The following is a 15,308-nucleotide window of genomic DNA, read 5'->3' as shown; positions in this document are numbered from 1 at the left end:
TCTATGACTTGTGGACTTCAACTCCCAGAATTCCTGAGCCAATCATTCTAGCTCAGGAATTCTGGGAGTTGAAGTCCACATGTCATAGAAGAACCAACTTTGCCTAGCCCTGGACTAAGGAATTCAGAAGATGTTGAAGTCCACCAATCTTAATGTTGACATCTTTGGAGAGTCCTGCTTTAAATTGAAAAGCTTTCGGAAGTTGCTCAGAAGAATGTTTTTAATTGCAGCAGCAAAGTGACATTCTGGGTCAGTTGAACAACAAAACTGGATAAAAGGAAGGATTCTTCTATGGTTCTGTGTTTTTTAAGTTTTGGGGTTTGTGTGGTATAGGCTTTGTGTTCCTAAAAGGATTTGGGTGATTCCCATTGTGGCTAAATGACTTTCGTCCTGTGTTGGATCTTGAGTGTGGGAAATTTCAAAATATCCCGTCTTGGAATGGGTTTTCTAGGGATCTGTTTGCCTGGTTGTATATATGGAGCCAAATGTCAGGCTTCTACTTTCTAAACGGTTATCTCTTTATCTCTATCGGACAGGAATGTGGAATGAGCGTTAGGCAGGTTCTTTGCTAGCAGCTTGTATTTTTCCTTGTTTTTCTGTGAGTCTTTTCTTATGAGTAATATTTTATTTGAGCGGGGTTGCTTCCCACCGAAGAAAGAGAGAAAGGAAGAAAGAAAAAGAAAGAAAGAAAGAAGGAGAGAGGGAAACTTCAGATCGTGCAGAATGCAGCTGCGAGAGCAGTCATGGGCTTCCCTAGGTATGCCCATGTCACACCAACACTCCGCAGTCTGCATTGGTTGCCGATCAATTTCTGGTCACAATTCAAAGTGTTGATTATGATCTTTAAAACCCTTCATGGCATTGGACCAGAATATCTCCGAGACCGCCTTCTGCCGCACGAATCCCAGCGACCGATTAGGTCCCACAGAGTGGGCCTTCTCCGGGTCCCGTCAACTAAACAATGTCGGTTGGCGGGCCCCAGGGGAAGAGCCTTCTCTGTGGCGGCCCCGACTCTCTGGAACCAGCTCCCCCCAGAGATTAGAACTGCCCCTACTCTCCCTGCCTTTCGTAAGCTCCTTAAAACCCACCTTTGTCGTCAGGCATGGGGGAACTGAAACATCTCCCCCGGGCATATACAATTTATGCATGGTATGTTTGCATGTATGTTTGCTTAGTAAATGGGGTTTTTAAAAATATTTTAAATTATAATTATTAGATTTGTCATGAACTGTTTTGTTTTGTTGTGAGCCGCCCCAAGTGCGGAGAGGGGCGACATACAAATCTAAATAATAAATAATAAATAAAAAAATAAAAACTTGGCTGGCACTAGACATAGCTTCAGAGGATGCTTTGAAACAGCACAGCCAAGGCTGGAAGGCACCTCAGAGGTCATCTAGTTCAGCTTCTTACTCACTGGCAAAATATACTGCTAAATTGGCTCCACCTACCCAGTCACATGACCACATGGCCATGCCCACCTGAAGCCACACCCACCTGACCTCCAAGCCATGCCCACAAAATAAGCCATGCCCACAGAACCAATAGGGGGAAAACTTCACCTTTTCCCGCTAAATAGCCCACACGTTGGGGACCCCTGTTTTAAACGATATTTTCTATCCTACCCATACTAGCATAACTCTTTAGATTTAGCTTGTTTACGCATGGGATAATTCTTCAAATCAGATTTTGTAAGTTATTAGTAAAGACGTTTTCTCCTTTCTGCCTTGTTTTTTTCGGTAATGGTCTTCTCACTACAAGGTTTTCTATATTTTACAAATTGAAAAAGCAGTTTGGGAAACTGAAACGGGAAGTATTGTCGCTGGCAAGGGTTTGTTTGTTTGTGAATAAAATGACTTTGGGGAAGTTTTGAAAATCTGTAAGACTTCATGTAAAAGAAAGAAAATATAAATCACTGTTGATTGTTTTCTGTGTAAATTTTAGGCATATTATTATAAGCTTTTATAACAAGAATTGTGGATTTAAAATGCTTTAATGAAATATTTATAATTCTTTCTAGATTTTTACACTGTGGGTTTTTTGAATTTTTTTTTTTTGAAAAAAAGCCTAGAAAATGTTGTGATTGGCGCACCATTTTTTAATGCAAGCACTAAAAATAAAACAAAATCCAATGGTCTTTTTTATATGTAATCCTATGAGAACTTATTTTTTATAATTTAAAACAATCAGATCTTTATCAACAAGAGAGTGTACAACATGCACAAATCCCAGCGAATGGTTAGATCCCATAGATTTGGCCTTCTCCGGATTCCGTCGACTAAACAATGTCGTCTGGCGGGACCCAGGGGAAGAGCCTTCTCTGTGGTGGCCCCAACCCTCTGGAACCAGCTCCCCCTGGAGATTAGGATTGCCCCCACCCTCCTTGCCTTTTGCAAACTTCTTAAAACCCACCTCTGCCGTCAGGCATGGGGGAACTGAGACATCTCCCCCAGGCCTATATAGTTTATGTATAGTATGCTCGTGCTGTATGCTTCTTTTTTAAAATAATGGATTTTTAGATATTTTTAAAATATTAGATTTGTTTATTGTATACTGTTTTATTGTTGTTGTGAGCCGCCCCGAGTCTTCGGAGAGGGGCGGCATACAAATCTAATTATTATTAATAATAATAATAATAATAATAATAATAATAATAATAATAATAATAATGTAATTATAGATCTGGCAAACTTTACTAAATGTTCTTACGTACATGAAATTCACATCTGAAAAAAAAAATTCTGAATTTTCTATCTATCTATCTATCTATCTATCTATCTATCTATCTATCTATCTATCTATTTATTGGATTTGTATGCCGCCCCTCTCCGAGGACTTGGGGCGGCTAACAGCAATATAATAATTGAATAACTGTTTGAATTACATTATTATTATTATTATTATTATTATTATTATTATTATTATTATTATGTCAGTAGATCTCGTTTGCTGTGCTGTACTGACATAATAATAATAATAATGTAATTATAGATCTGGCAAACTTTACTAAATGTTCTTACATACATGAAATTCACATTTGAATTTTTTTTCTGAATTTTTAATTGAATAACTGTTTGAATACTTGATTTAAAAACAGTTTGCACCACTGCTGCTGTCCCCAGTGGCATTACCATGTTATGCTTTTCTGCTTGAATCCAATCATGACCATTTTTATTTTCTTATAGTTTGTTTGTTTGTTTGTTTGTTTATTGATTGATTGATTGATTGATTGATTGATTGATTGATTGGATTTGTATGCCGCCCCTCTCCGTGGACTCGGGGCGGCTAACAGCAGTGATAAAAACAATATGTAGCAATCCAATAATAAAACAACTAAAAAAACCTTATTATAAAACCCAGACATACATAGAGACATACCATGCATAAACTGTAGAGACCTATGGGGAAAGAATATCTCAGTTCCCCCATGCCTGACGGCAGAGGTGGGTTTTAAGGAGCTTACGAAAGGTGAGGAGGGTGGGGGCAATTCTGATCTCTGGGGGGAGTTGGTTCCAGAGGGCCGGGGCCACCACAGAGAAGGCTCTTCCCCTGGGTCCCGCCAAACGACATTGTTTAGTTGACGGGACTCAGAGAAGACCCACTCTGTGGGACCTAATCGGTCGCTGGGATTCATGCGGCAGAAGGCAGTCCTGGAGATAATCTGGTCCGGTGCCATGAAGGGCTTTATAGGTCATAACCAATAACGAAGTGCACTCTGAAATTTATGATTTTCTGACATGCTTTTAAAGAGCACAAACAATGGACTTGAGGAAAGACCTTCTCATTTCTGGGCCTTCTTGTCATGATATACTAAAAGTATTTTAGGAGGGAAGGAGGGAGAGAGAGACTGCATTGTTTATTTGTTATTAACCTATTTTCCCTGTTAAATCTAATATAGAAAGCTTCTAAGGTAACCATGGGAGTTCCCTAGCCTTCTACACACCATAATTAATTAACTAGAATTAGATAAATTGACATGACATAAATTCTACTTGCAAACACATGTATAAGACAAGAAGTCATGGCATCCATGCATTCTTTGTAATATCTTTTAAAATACAAAGAGATCAAGATTAGTAGTGTGATTAAATGTCTTTATTACACAAAGGGGCATGCAGGATGCTGCTTACTTTTTGCCGAGAAATCTGGAATTTTGAAAGAACAAAGAAATTCTCACTATGTTAATTTCCTAGATAGCCAACACATGTGGAAAAACAGCACTACAATAATTTGTGAATAAAAATAATCTGTTCTCTATTTTACTATTTCTGTAATGTAATAGCTTAACAGTCTGCTGCACTTTAAACATTGAAGGAGCCTTTAATTGTTTAAAAACAGCTTATCCTGAATAAACAAAAGAATGAAACTTACTGGTATTTTGGCTTAAACCAGGCATGGATTCTAACTTATCTCACTGCCGGTTCACTTCCTCCGGTGATGCGTGGGTGTGCTATGGGGGTGCTCATGCGCTTTGCACATGTGTGCATGTGCAGTGCCAAAAAATAAAAAAATTTAAAAGAAAGCCTAAAACAAGATGGTGACATATGTGCAGGGCCAGAAACTCGCCGTCTGCGCATGCGCAGAAGGAAAGAAACCTGGGAAAAAATCCCCCCTCCAAAAAATTTCAACAACCCTCCCCCCCAAAAAAATTCAACAACCCTCCCCCCCCAAAAAATGTCAACAACCCTCCCCCCAAAAAAATGTCAACAACCCTCCCCCCCAAAAAATTCAACAACCCTCCCCCCAAAAATTCAACAACCCTCCCCCCCCAAAAAATGATGGCGGTTCCCATGGACCAGCACCGACTGAACTGGTTCCCTTACATTATTGTGACATCACCAGCGGCTTCCTACCAGTTCAGGTGAACTGGTCCAAACCAGGAGGAACCCACTACCTAAACTATGGCCTACACCAGTGATGGTGAACCTATGGCATGGGTGCCACAGGCGGCACGTGGAGCCATATCTGCTGGCACGCAATCCATTACCCTAGCTCAGTTCCAACATGCATGTGTGTGCTGGCCAGCTGATTTTTGGCTCGCACAGAGGCTCTGGGAGGGCGTTTTTGAGAGAGCCTCCAGGGGGTGGGGGAGAGCATTTTTACCCTCCCCCTGGCTTCAGGGAAGCCTTTGGAGCTTGGGGAGGGCGAAACACAAGCCTACTGGGCCCACCAGAAGTTGGCAAACTGGCCATTTCCGGCCTGTGGGGGATGCGAGAAGCTGTTTTCGCCCTCCCCAGGAATTGAGTTATGGGTGTGGGCACTCACACATTCACGATAGCGCGCACACACGCTCTTTTGGCACCTGAGGGAAAAAAGGTTCGCCATCACTGGCATAAACTATGTATTAGTGAAAATGTAATTTTTCAAAACCTTGTGATTACAAGCCTTCTTTGATCTTCTGAAATATTTGTTAATTTCTTTTGCTTTTCCTCAAATCGACATTTTCCTAGATTTTAATTATTTCTTATGTTCATATTTCTAATGTATGAGCATATGCACCAAGACAAATTCCTTGTGTGTCCAATCACACTTGGCCAATAAAAATTCTATTCTATTCTATTCTAAAGGATGAAATGGACCAATGAAAAGGTTTGGACTATATAATGTTGCAGATTAGGAATAGGGAAAAAAGATATGGTAGTCTTTGATATTACTTCACAAGGAGTGCATTACAAATAGCAAGGAGCCCAAGAATATTTTTTTTAAGCTTTGGTACATTTATTTATTTTTTAAAAAAATCTTACATTGCATAGGGGAAAAACCATTATTAGTTCTTTAACAATCAGGAAATGTAATGTCCTTTGAAAATAGCTCTGTTAAATCTTCAGAGTTTTGGCTTACCATGGCTGTAGTAAGTTAAAATTAAAGCAAATAAACCTTTGCTAACTCTTCTAAGGATAACATCAGAATTCAAATTGATTTTGTTTTGCCTTAAAATTAGAAATAAGGCAAAATTAACATGTTTGTATTATTTTCCTCAAAGGCTTTAAGAAAGAGGTGAGATACCTTATATGACATTTATTTCCTAATTGCTATAGCTACTGGATGTTCTTTATTAACATGGAAAGAATAGATTACATTTTCTTTTATATTCTGCTGTTCATCGTTCAGAAATTCTGACGTCTCTTCTAGTGTATTATGCTTTAGGATTAGATATTCAAGAAGAATTCTTTCCTACTATTACTACTGGAGAATCATTTTTCTTTAAGTTATGGAAGGAGGCATAAGAAATATGAACGTTCTATGCATATCTCCATGTAATCATACCAATATGTATATGATACACTGTCAATCCATTTGATAAATGAATTTCTTACACACCCTCATACTAACTCATCATCATCTCCCTGTCTGTTAATCTGTCTCTTCAAAGATTTATTCTAACATTACAAAATTGAAAGCAACTTATATGACCAGCATGTGCTTGATTGTTCAGAAATTATAGTTTGAATAAAAGTGAAATATTTTTGTTAGTTCATAAAAATAGTTTGCTCTCTATAAAAAGGTCTGCTAACTTCTCTAAACATTTTAAATTTTACTGCTTTGCTATATAAAAGCCTCTGAGACCAATTACAATGGAACAGAGTTTCTTAAACTAACATATTGAAGTAAATGTCTATGAATTCACAAGTACATTTGGTCTTTTAAAAAGAAATGTTATCATTTAGACCAAGGAAAAAATGGAAGTTGTTTAAAGGAAGTTGTTTATTTAGGATGCTTTATTTGTATAATAATTAAACTATACAACGTATATCTAAATATTAGTCTGAATTTGAATTTTCTATTATGGATAGGACTTTAATAGAATAAGAATATAGAAATGAATTGATTTATTTTTTAATAGCTCATTATGTCATCTCAACATTGATCCAGACATTTTACTTACTAACACAATGGTATAAATTTCTGGAAACTGTAGCCAGTAAAGTTTATCATGGGAAAAAAAATTATCCATGCTTTAAAGATGCCAATTTTCTATAAATAAAATTTTACTGAAAGAATGCTTATAATAGTGCAACATTAATTAGATCCAAGTCAATATCAATAACACAATAGGAATAATTCTTACCCTGAAAAACTGCATTGGTTCAATACCGGTAGTACATATATTTAAACTTGCTTAATTAATTTTTAATATGATGAAAAATATTGCATAAATAAATACCAAGACACATTTATTCCAGGTTATATTGTTGAAAAAAATTGCATTAATGCACTTATGAATTAATGCACTTTTGGAAGACATTAGCTAGGTTCGTATGTTTGTTTATTTCAGTTGATACTGTCACCCATCTCAACATCATAACTCTATGCAGAAGGCACTAAAAATACAACATAACAGCAACATAATGATAAATTACCAACACCAATATAAAAACAACAAACAACTTTCAATATAATCATCTCACAAACTCTCCTATGCAGTCTCGATACCCGATGACATAGCCAGTTTTGAAGGCCTTATGACAGGCCAACAGGTTTAGGTCTCATTCATTTCTAGTGGAATGATGGGACAGAGTAGTTATCTTCTTGACTTCTGCTTCTCTAGTGTAGCTCCTTAGCGTCATAGCCTTTATGGGTAAGTTAGGTACCAGCCAGGATTTAAACTCTGATTTTCCATGTTAAAGGTGGTATTCTAATCCTTACTCTTTACAGCCATTGAATAATATCACCACTCTCTGTCCAAAAAAGAGAATTGTTAAGAACAACTAAGATACGATGCGGAAGCCTCAAACTCCCAGGCTCCTGGTAAAGAATCTGAGAATAGGAAAACATAGACCATCCACAGAAGTGGAATGGAATTTTTAATATTTTCGTTCCAACTAAAGTTGGGCAAAGTATTTGATAATCACTACTTGAAGCTTTAAGATAGCTATGTTTTCCTGAAAACTCTGGACAGGTGCTTCAAAGATTGTTCCCGCTGTGCATCTGTGTTCATGCATCACTTACTTATTTTTGCTGATGGATCCAATAAAAATGTGAAGTTTCTCTTTCAAATGCTTTCCGTAGTGTTAGTGTTTGTGTATAGGTCTTATTTAGATACAGTGGTACCTCTGCCTAAGAACGCCTCTACTTACGAACTCTCTGTCCAAAAGAGAATTATTAAGAACAACTAAGATACTGTGCGGAAGCCTCAAAGTCTTAGGTAGAACGCCTCTACTTATGAACTTTTCTAGATAAGAACCGGATGTTTAAGATTTTTTTGCCTCTTCTCAAGAACCATTTTCCACTTACAATCCCAAGCCTCTGAAACTGTAACTGGAAAAGGCAGGGAGAAGCCTCAGTGGAACCTCTCTAGGAATCTCCTGGGAGGAAACTGGCCCGGAAAAGGCGGGGAGAAGCCTCCATGAGGCCTCTCTAGGAATCTCCTGGGAGGAAACAGAGCCTCCTTTCTCCCTGTGGTTTCCCCAATCGCACTCATTATTTGCTTTTACATCAATTCCTATGGGAAAAATTCCTTCTTCTTACAAGCTTCTACTTAAGAACCTGGCCCCGGAACGAATTAAGTTCGTAAGTAGAGGTACCACTATATTATAAAATGTATGAAATACTAATACATTCCAGCAGTTGTAGCTATATTATAATTCCCATTAACCTTTTGCAATACCTAGAAGACAACTGATTTCCCACCTTTTATATGCAATTTGTGACATTATTTATTTAGTTGATTTTTGCAATTTCAATATCCTTATTTCCTATTGAGATTTACTTCCTTTAAAAATCTCGTGACATCCTATGCTTTAAAAAAATTCTTGGTGGAAGCTGGAAATTTCAGTTTTAAATCGTAAGAAGACAAATTAGCCACAGTCAAATGCAATTTGTATGTACAGCACAGTTTAACAGCTCCTAAATACAGTAGTACCTCATGATACGAACTTAATTGGTTCCAGGAGGAGGTTCATAAGGGGAAAAGTTTGTAAGACGAAATAATGTTTCCCATAGGAATCAATGTAAAAGCAAATAATGCGTGCAAATCATTCAGGAAAATCCCAAACTTTAGAAGGGAGGCGAACAGAGGGCAGGGAGGAGCAGCTAAAGGGGGCGGGTGGAAGAAGCAAGGCTAGGCTAAAGGGTGAGTGGGAAGGAAGAAAGGCAAGGGTGGCACCCCTCCCTTTTCTTTCTTCAAAAGACACCCTTTCAGTGCCTCTGCAAGCACGCTGTTCTCCTACTTTTTTAAATGCAAACTCTTTCCCCCTCCAAGCCGCCCCTCCCTTTTCTTTCTTCAAAAAAGGAAAAAAAAGAAACCCCTTTATCCAAGCAGCAGCGGCTTGGGTTCGTAAGGTGAAAATAGTTCGGAAGAACAGGCAAAAAAATCTTAAACACTGGGTTCGTATCTCGAAAAATTCATTAGAAGAGGCGTTCGTAAGATGAGGTAGTACTGTACTTTTTATTTATTTGTAGTGGTCTTTTTATGAATAGGTGTTTCTGGATATCTTAGAAAATTAGTTTAATTATTAGAAAATGTTTCAACATATACATTTATTCTGAAAGTGTGAATTAAACAAATGAGGATTCCACATAGACTCAGCTCAGAAGGTTTTTGGAAGCAAATTATCTTGGTAGAAGCTGTAACCAGACGTGTGCTGTCCAGATGGTTTGTTTGACACAGTGCAGCACAGGAACTGTGTATGAAAAGCTAAATAAATGTTAAGGATTAGTCTAAACTTAATTGAAAACCTCCATGTAAAATACCATTAAATGGTACCAGTTTTTTTTTATTTAATTTTTCTAAAACATACTATTTAGGGATGTAATAGAGGCAATGTAAGATCCATTGCGAACTTGTTGAAAAGTAAATTTTGGGCAAAAAGGATGTTAATCGTGCCAAAGTCAATACACTGGACAGAATTATGTATTATAAATAATTTGTGTTTAAATTGGCAATCTTTATTAGATTAGATTAGATTTATTGGATTTATATGCCACCCCTCTCCGCATACTCGGGGCGGCTCACAACAATGGTGAAGAACAATAATTATTTTTATTTATTTATTTATTTATTTATTTATTTAATCCAATACACAATGAGAATTTTAGAGGGTATATATCTATATATACATAATAAAATCCATGATGAAGGTTATAGAGGAGATACTCATAGTAAAATATATCTAAGAAATAATAGAAAAGAAGATAAAGTAATAGAACATATCAATGAAAGAATAGAAGAAGAGATATAGGAATAGAAGAAAGGTATAGGAGATATAGGAGAGCAATAGGACAGGGGACGGAAGGCACTCTAGTGCACTTGTACTCGCCCCTTACTGACCTCTTAGGAATCTGGATAGGTCAACCGTAGATAATCTAAGGGTAAAGTGTTGGGGGTTTGGGGATGACACTATGGAGTCCGGTAATGAGTTCCACGCTTCGACAACTCGGTTACTGAAGTCATATTTTTTACAGTCAAGTTTGGAGCGGTTAATATTAAGTTTAAATCTGTTGTGTGCTCTTGTGTTGTTGTGGTTGAAGCTGAAGTAGTCGCCGACAGGCAGGACGTTGCACCATATGATCTTGTAGTATACATAGATACATAGTAACAAATCTAATATTTAAAAATCTAGGTTACAGTTTTAGATTAAATTTATTCCTTTACCGCTGAAAGTATTAGTAATAATTAACTTGAAATCTTGGTATGGGTAAGTTAAGTACCTTTTATCAAGCACTCTGACTTTTGATATGTATCCTGAATGATAGTTTTATTATGATGATATATGCAAAGTGATAGTTCCTAATCTCGTATGGAAAATCCCGACAATCTATTTCTAAATATTTGCAGCACTGCATGTATTCTCTCCGGTCTTCCTTATAGTTTCTTTGAAATCCTTTGCCATTTTTTCTTTGTCTCTTTGATGTATTTTCAAAGCTCATTTTTCTTATTCCGCTTTATCTGCTTATTTCCAGTAGCCAGAGATTTAGGTGTTCTCAGTGAGCACATCAATGTCCCAGACAAAGACACTGTTTGAAATTATCCATGAACCCAGTGCCTCTAAACATTATTGAGTGGCATTTGTTTCTGTAGGTTATGTCTGCTCTGCCTAACTGGTTTATTTCAGATTGGCAGCTGGGATTACAATGTGGTAGATGGACAGTTTGCATGGTTTGAAGATTGCATTGAAGCTGTACTAGGCCTCAGTTTAATATGTCTGGAATGTACAGGCTCAGATTAGAGAAAGTTGCAAAACTTCTCCACCGAGGGAGAAATAAATTGTTTTTGCTGGCTGTAATTACTTCTCTGTTTTAACTCACAATTGCAACATAATTAAACCTGCAGGAGTCGTTTTCATAATTAGGTTCGACAAAAATATATTTTATTTATTTTATTTTGTGAAAAGTATTGTTAAAATAAAATGGTGTTCCAAAGATTTTCAATTATTCAGGTTTCATTCACCTTAATATTTTGAAATACACTTTGTTTTCACACATACATATACAGTGTTCCCTCGATTTTCGTGGGTTCGAACTTCGCGGAAAGTCTATACCATGGTTTTTCAAAAATATTAATTAAAAAATGTGTTTTTTCCCTATACCACGGTTTTTCTCACCCGATGACGTCATATGTCATCGCCAAACTTTCGTCTGCCTTTAATAATTTTTTTAAAAATAAACTTTAATAAATAAACATGGTGAGTAATAATCTGAATGGTTGCTAAGGGAATGGGAAATTGCAATTTAGGGGTTTAAAGTGTTAAGGGAAGGCTTGTGATACTGTTCATAGCCAAAAATAGTGTATTTACTTCTGCATCTCTACTGCGCGGAAATTCAACTTTCGCGGGAGGTCTCGGAACGCATCCCCCACGAAAATCGAGGGAACACTGTATTGTGACTTAAGTAAGTAGTGGTGGAAGAAAGCAGCATCTGAAAGCAATATTTTACCATTCTAATTTTCAGAATTGATAAATAGCACAAAGATTTTATTTTTGTTCCCATATATTGATATTAAGCAAATGTTTAATATTTGGATTATCATCTAATTGTTTAGATACTGAAATAAAAAGTGTCTACGGTACTTTCCAATTATCTAAAAATTTAAATGTAAATCTCTATTCTTTACTGTTCAAAACCAACAATTTTAAATTGTGTGTTTAGATGGATTGGATGAGGGCTGTTGTCAGGGAAGGATGTAAAGGGGATGTGAGTGGGACATGCGAGTGGCTGTCGGCATGAGATTTGGCAGATTTCAGCAATTTTCGGTGATATTTTTGCTTCCGCATCTGTGCAGAAGCTAAAAAATCAGCGCAAATCACCAAAATCACACTGGTGTGAGCGTCCTCATGCAAGATTTCGTTGGCTGTGCATACGCAGAAGCCAAATCTCATGCAGGAGCATGCAAGAGCATGCATGCGCGTGTTGGGATCGCACAGATGCATGTGAATCCCAGAATTTCCTACCAAGATGGAGCACTGGACCATGTAAGCAGCCGCCCATCACTACCCAAGAGACAATGGCCATGTTACTTTGGATGCACAAAAACAACAGAGCATCTGCTTCTCCAATACTTGCTACAATTCAAAGTGTTGGTCATGACCTTTAAAGCCCTACATGGCATTGGACCAGAGTACCTCCAGAACCACCTGCTACTGCACGAATCCCAGCGACCGATAAGATCCTACAGAGTTGGCCTTCTCCGAGTCCCGTCGACTAAACAATGTCGTTTGGCGGGTCCCAGGGGAAGAGCCTTCTCTGTGGCGGCCCTGGCCCTCTGGAATCAACTCCCCCTGGAGATTAGAACTGCCCCCACCCTCCTTGTCTTTCGTAAACTACTCAAGACCCATCTATACCGCCAGGCATGGGGGAGTTGAGACACCTTTCCCCCAGGCTCTTTATATTTTATGTTTAGTATGTATGTGTTTTTTGGTTTTAAAATATGGTAGGGTTTTATATGCTTCTTTTTAATATTAGATTTATTTCGCTATAATATTGTTTTTTATTATTGTTGTGAGCCGCCCCGAGTCTTCGGAGAGGGGCAGCATACAAATCTAATAAATTATTATTATTATTACTATTATTATTATTATTATTATATGACATTTGTACTAGCTTCATCTCGCTGTTATTCTGTAAATATCCAGGATAAACAGGCTAACTCTTCTACACCTCTTTGCTGCTTTAACATATCAGCCCTGTTACAGCATATTGTGTTGCCAGGTTTTTGCTCAGCAGTGCTTAAAATTCACTGGATGATGACCTGTACCATAAAATAGATTTAATGAGCATCCAGCACACCATATTAGAATGCTCTGAAATCTGATACAGTCTTTCAAATGCTAAGCTTTAATAATACCCCTTCTTTATTTTCTTTCAGTGTTTATATACGTTTCTTGTTTTAAAACATATATATTTTTATATATATATATTAGCATTTCATAATTGTGTTATATTCTGGTATATCTTCCATGAGTTGTATTGACTTTATCCCCTCCCCTCCTTGTGCAATAATAAAGGTTTGATGATGCTATGCTCTGTAAAATTGAGGTAAATGGCTAGGGAATTGAATTATTATAAAATTAAGTGGTTTGTAGTGTTTTGTCTTGTTATGTTATTTATTTTCTGTTATTAAGAGAAGTGTTTATACAGACAGGGTTATCTTTAAAATCTCAAAGAGAGGCAGTTTTGTGTAGTGGTGAAGGCACCAAGCTAGAAATCAGAAGATCTTGAATTTTAATCCCACCAGCGGTGAAATCTACTTACCTTCTCTACTAGTTTGGAAGTGTGTGCTTTGTGTGTCCGTGGGCCACCGTTACACATGTTTTTCACCTTCTGTGCATGCGCAGAAGGCTTTGTGCATGCACAGAGGGTGAAAAATAAGAACATGGTGACGTCCAGGTGGGTGGGCGGAGCCTCGCACTGCTGTCTCCAGCAGTTCTCTGAACCATTGACCACCGCCGCTACTAGTAGACCCTAACCGGGCCAAACTGGTAGCATTTCACCACCGAATCCCACCAATGGTTTGAAGATAGCTGGGTGATCTTGAACCACTTGTTCATTTTCAGCCCAACACTGACTCAAAGGCACAATTTTTTAAAATGCAACTCTATAAACTTAAATTTAGCTTTCATATAACTTTTCCATTTCTGCCTTGTTCTGAAGCAATATGCCTTCTGTATTTTGGCTGTAAAATAGTCCATATTCTTCAAAGAAATTCCTTAGTTTCTGTTCTGCCGGGCTCTTTGGTAGAAGCCTCCCGAAAATTCACAGGTACAAATTTCAGACACACACACGTTTGAAAATTCAAAACAATGTCCTTTATCACAAAATTCAAAAGAAACAAAGCACCCTTTTTGTATTGCAAAGAGCACTCTTCCCCAAAACAACCTTGTCGGCTGTACAAGTCCCTTAATCAGTCCTTAAGTACTTAACTAGTAGCTGTGAAGAAACGTCACAGCCCTCCTTCTTCCCACAAAGTGAAACACATACACACTTTACTCTGCTTTAGTGTCAAAGGCGTGAAAAATCCACAAAGTTCAGACACAGCGAGGCACGATCCCGAAGAACTGCAATCAGATAATCTTCCACAAGGGCCAAATTAGCACGCTGCTATTTATATCAGCAGCTCTAATTGCTGGAGCCCCACCAAAACACAGGTGGCCTCTCTTATTTCCTGTAATATTTCCTCAATTGGTCTCTTCGATGCATAAGTCTGCACTTTGTCATCCGAATCGACTGAAGATAATGGTGATTGGCTTCCTGGACTGTGTGCCAAGCCCCCCTCTTCCAAGTCACCACCACCTTCTTCTTCGTCCGAGGAAACTGCATTCCCTGACTCTGCCTGCAACAAAACAGGCCTAGGACATGTCGACGTTTCCCCTGCCTCCACCTCCACATTCCCTGGGGCAGGAGCTGGGCCAGAGCCAACCACAACAGTTTCCTGCATTAATTTTCAGTGGTGGTAGGGGCTTCAGAAACATGGATGATAAACAAGAAACAGAATTTGTAAAAACTTGTAAGATTTGTTTAGTTTCTTGGTTGAATGTAAAATTCCAAGTTGGAACTAGTTTGCATTTACTGTAAGCTGAAGATGTGACTGAGAAAGTTGAATCCCAAGTATGTACCTGAGACTGCAGCATATCTAATTTGCCCTGCAACATGTGTCCCATTTTGATGACGTGTATAAATGGCCTTCTGAAAATGCAGAGAGGTTAGCATCATTGATTTGCAGCACCTAGAAATCTCAGAGACAGCATGTAAAATAGCAAAAAGCTAGTGAAGAGCCTAATCTAAATGCCAGCTTAGATGCAAGTTGAGTTGTACACGTACTGCCAAAATATATATGATGGACAAATGAATATTCTTTCAGAGCTCTCCGAAAAGTT

The 15,308-nt window shown here is 37.9% G+C and overlaps 1 protein-coding gene across 6 annotated transcripts in view; it reads left to right on the top strand.

Moving 5' to 3' along the window:
• Nucleotides 1-15,308, top strand: part of LRBA (LPS responsive beige-like anchor protein) — a 453,900-nt gene that overhangs the window by 391,575 nt on the left and 47,017 nt on the right. The window lies entirely within an intron of this gene.

Source organism: Erythrolamprus reginae, chromosome 7 (assembly GCF_031021105.1).
Source record: "Erythrolamprus reginae isolate rEryReg1 chromosome 7, rEryReg1.hap1, whole genome shotgun sequence".
NCBI classification, from domain to species: domain Eukaryota; kingdom Metazoa; phylum Chordata; class Lepidosauria; order Squamata; family Dipsadidae; genus Erythrolamprus; species Erythrolamprus reginae.
The sequence above is the reverse complement of the archived record's forward strand: the minus strand, read 5'-3'. Positions and strand labels throughout refer to the sequence as shown.